Raw genomic sequence first — 4742 nt, 5'->3', positions numbered from 1 at the left:
AAAACATTTACTCAGTTGTCATGGGTTTCATTAGTAAATAGCATGCATATTAACCAGCCATGGGATTTGAAGGAAGTCACAACTTCTTTAGCTTTTATTTGTCTCATCTCTAAAATCAGGATCATTGCAGTCCTTGAGTTCTATGAAATTATAGTATATCAAATATTGGTGCATCTGCAGAAGACTTGAGAATATATGTCAGACAACTGATATTTTCCTCTCTGCCCTGTATACTTTCTTGTCCTTGTTCTGTCTTTCATTCTCCCTGTGGCTCAGGTAGAAAGGGCCCTATTGTTCAGCTTAAGACAGATAACCCAAAGCCTGACTTAACAGAGCATTGTAATCCTTAGTCAGATGTTTGGTTCAAGGATGGTCACATCCCCCAATTCATGCAAATCAGAATCCAACCTAGGAATTTTTGTTGAAGGGTAGCTCTCCTCCCATTGTAGATTCCAAAGCAGGTAGAATATAAACCTGAAGCTACTATTAGCCATATCTTGCCAGTACTTGCAGAGAGCCTGCCTGGAAATAAAGCATATACAGAGGAAAAGAGAGCTAGGTTTAGCTCAATTAGAAAGAGAGAGAGATTTCTCACATCTGTTGGGCATCTAGTTCAGGCCAGAGCTTTTGTATTATAATAAACCAATAAATGTCCCCTTTAGCTGAAGCTACTTTGAGTTTGGTTTCTGTGACTTGAATCTGAAAGAAGTCTAATGTATTACAAAGCATCTTCTTTTTTTTTCTTCCTTTTAAGAGTTTCTATTTCTATTTTGGGTATCAAAAAAAAAAACAGAAGGAGAATTTGGACAGGAGAACACAGTATAGTAGAGAGAATACTGGGTTTGAGGTTAGGAGATATGGTTTTGAGTTCTTACATGGACAGACTAAATGACCTAGGACAGGTTGATCTTTGCAGATCTCAGTTTTATCATTTTTTATCATTTTTTATCAGTTTTTATCATTTTATTAGAATGGGTCCTGAATAATTGCTGTGGTCCTTCAAGTTACAAAAATACTGTAATTTTATGAATCTATGGGTTGGATGACTGGCTTAAATACTGTATATTAGAGGAACACAGTTCAGCCTAAGAGAATTAATGTGTTAAAAAAAAAAAGAACATTATTTAGGAATCTTAAAAAAAAGATGGCAATTATGGTTTTTTTTTTTAAATGAAGAGAAGCTATGAAAATTTCATTGGGTTACAGCATGGGGTGAATTAGTAAACAGAGGAAAAATATTCTGGTTATAAGTTCAGTAAATAAAAATTCATTACTCAGAAAAACTTGAAAATTTCTCTTTATGGAATCACCTAGAATAAAGTTAACATTTATTATTTCTTGAAGATTTGAGTCTTCATTAAAATAAGCTAGACAAACCTTTGTGAAGAGTCCATAATATATTGGGACTCCCTAATAATTGATTTGAAACCAGAAAAATAAAAATAAAAGCACCCCAAATTATTTTTCCTAAAAATCCAATCCAATCAAATAAATATTAATGCTTACTTTACCTGCCAGCACTCTGGAAAAGATTGGGGGACAAGGGAAAGAGAGAAGGGTAGCAGAGGTTTTGAGTAAGTTGGTCATATAATACACTTCTATACTATACTCAGAAATTTGGGAAATCTTACCAAAATACATACTTACCAGCATTCTGAGGATTTTTTTTTAACTCTTTGTTGATAGTTTAGAATAAATATTGTGAATTACTGAGTATAATACATAAGTATAAGTGCTGATGAAAACAGTGTGGAGGTAGGACTGAATAGGAACCAACAGTAGGTGTTGCCCTGAAGCATGCTTTCTTGTAGGAAAAAAAAAACCCATCGAGAGCTTGTTTTTGAATAATTTATCACATGTTCTTTATGCAAAAGTATAAAACATGTAAATGAAGGACTCTCAAGGGAGTGTAACATAACTGCCTTCCCGTAAATTACTGAATAGAAGATAGACATCTTCCCTCAAACATTTATCTCATGCTCAGAAAATATTTTTCTTTATGGGAAGTATCAGCAGTTCTCTGACTTCTCTGCAACATTGAAACCCTAAAGTAATATTTGATCATTACTAACACAATGACACACTTTATGGTCAGCTTGAACCCACCACTCTAACACCTAATTTGCACCAAGTCTGCTGAGGAAATGTTGAGACTCTGCAGTAGATTATTTTGAGGAGAACCTCTGCAAAGTCTGCAAATTCTTCATCAAAACATCATGACTATTTCAGTTCTTTTTCAAAAGAAGAAGAAAAAAGAATCTATTCCTATATAAATGTCACCAAAACACAAGTTTCTTCAATTTCTTAATGTTTCTCTATAATTAAAATTAAGGATACAAACAAAATAACATTACAGATGGTTCTAATAAAATTAATTCTATATACACTCTGCAAAAAGGTAAAATATACCTCCTGTAATAGTGTCTCACAATTACAAGAAATGCAAATCCACAGGCTCAACCTAAAATAAAATATTGGCAAACAGAGAGCCTATTACCAGATGTTTCAAGAATAAAACTCCTCTGAATAATCAGTTATATTTATAATAAGACAATGTTCTCAGGATGAATTTCACAGTTGTGTATCAATAGCTTTAACATATCCAGCTAAATTTTCTTACAAAATTGGTTATCCATTAAAAGTTAAAAATACATTATTTTATTATTATGTTAACCACTAAACATGATCCCTTTGAATGTTTTAAGACAATTAAAATCTCAAAGATTTTAAGGGTCTGTGCAGCATTATATTTGTAAGACCAACAACTTCAAACTCCTTTTATTACTTAAATCAGGGGTCATGAAATACCATAGCATTTGTAAAGAAAGGAATAAACTGAGGTGCCTTGTCAAAATAGACTAATTCATCAGCATTACATAACCTTTCAGATACTAGTTATCCTGAACAATCTCAAAATTCTTTATCAGCTCCAGGACTTGTGAACTTGATAGTGTAGAAAGAAGTTTAACCACATCTTGGTGGAGTCAAATTTTACTCTGATGACTGTCATAAACTGGTTGGCAATTCTTCATCAAGGCACTTCATCTTCTGGGCCTCAACTTTATCATCTATAAAATAAACATTTGTCTCTGGTCCTTACTTCTCCATGGAAATCTAGGGTCCTAGTAACTTTAAAAATTTGCCCCGATGTAACAAATATGCACAAATCATTACACCAGTCCTTCCTTTCCAACTTCACAGTGAATTGCTGCAACATGATTCCCATCCTCTCTTAGTCATTGGTCAAGATCTTCAGAAAAGGATTTGATAAGTTCTAGCTGTGGTGGGTTATGGTCTTCAAAAGGATACTGTGCAATTCTGCAGTTAAATTTGGCAGTGTCAATGTCTTTCAGTACATAGATTGTATATCTTGTAATGGTTTTTATGCTTTGAATCCAAAATGCTTACTACACCAACAACGTTGTTCCTGTACACACCTTCAAGTCTTTCTGCAGAAAACCCCATAGGAATAATGTTTGGATGAATGTAGGTAAAGTCCAAGTCGAATCCATCCTCTTGGTAACTCCTTTCTTTTCTCTAATGATTTATCTGATGATGGCTGTCATGTCTGGGAGACTGTGGCTGAAGAAAAAGGAAGAGAGATGGCAGAAGCTGCTGGTGGAGGGGCTTCTTCTACAGGATGTTAACGGCTGTAGACTTGGCGGTAGCGGATGCCCCTCGCTCTGCTGCCACTTGGCTTTGGACCTCAGCTGGGTAATGAGTGCTGTGGCGGCTGCAGGATGGTTGCAGACAGAGGCCTGGCAGCGGCGACAGCGGAATGGGGAGAAGAGGAATAATCCTCAGAACGGCTGCCTCCTCCGGCAGCCTGCGGAGCCTGGGCCAGGGGAGCTGAGGCGGCGGCGGAGGGGAGGTTTAAAACCGGCCCGGGTCCCTGGATGTGCTGCCGCCGCCGTGTTGGAGCCAGTAGAAGGGGAGAGACCAACTCTCCGACGTTCCAAGCCCTGGAAACGGTGACAGGCGATGCCGACCCCTGCCCGTGAGCTGCAGCCACTGAGGCCGCCTCCGCCGCCGCTTGACCCACCGAGTGCTCCAGGAGTGGGAGGTGCCGCCGCCGTGCCTCAGCCGGCTCCCTTCCGAGCCCACGGCTTCCACCTTCCCTTGCGGGAGAAAAGAAGAAGCTGCACGGTTAAAAAAGGCGACGAAGAGGAGGCGAGAAACGGCGCTGCTCCCGCCACCATCGGCTGGTACGCTCCCCAGGGGCGCTGCCCTCGCGGCTGCTCACAGGCACCAAGAGGAGCTCTGGGCCCTGGCGGCCACCATCTCTCTTCTCCCTCGCCTGAGCCCGGCCTCCTCTCACAGCCGCTCAGCTTTCAAACTTTCATCATGGCCGCAGCTTCCAAGAGGAGAGAACCACTTCCAGTTTTTTGGCAATTATGATAAAGCTTCTACAAAAATTCTTGTTAAAGTTTTGTGTGGACATGTTTTCAACTTATTTTGGTACAAACTTAGGAGCACACGTGTTGGGTTGTGTGGTAGGCCTATGTTTAACAAGACAGTCTTTCCAAGTGGCTGTACCGTTTTGTATTCCCACCAGTGAATGAGAGTTCCTGTTGCTCTACATTCTTGTCAGCATTTGGAATTGTCAGCTTTTGGGATTTCTATTCAAATAGCTGTGTAGTGGTGTACTTTATTTTATAACATTGCATTTCCCTAATGACATAAGAAGAAAGTATTTTCATATGAATATTCATCTGTATATCAACTTGGATGAACTGGCTGTT

General features: G+C 39.0%; 1 pseudogene; it reads right to left on the bottom strand.

Annotated features, from left to right (window-relative positions):
• Positions 1 to 1904: 1904 nt before the first annotated feature.
• Positions 1905 to 4144, bottom strand: LOC119520687 (annotated as a pseudogene).
• Positions 4145 to 4742: the final 598 nt, after the last annotated feature.

The sequence above is a fragment of the Choloepus didactylus genome, chromosome 26 (genome assembly GCF_015220235.1).
Source record: "Choloepus didactylus isolate mChoDid1 chromosome 26, mChoDid1.pri, whole genome shotgun sequence".
Lineage (NCBI taxonomy): Eukaryota > Metazoa > Chordata > Mammalia > Pilosa > Megalonychidae > Choloepus > Choloepus didactylus.
Note: the sequence above shows the minus strand (reverse complement) of the source record. Positions and strands in the feature narration are given on the sequence as shown.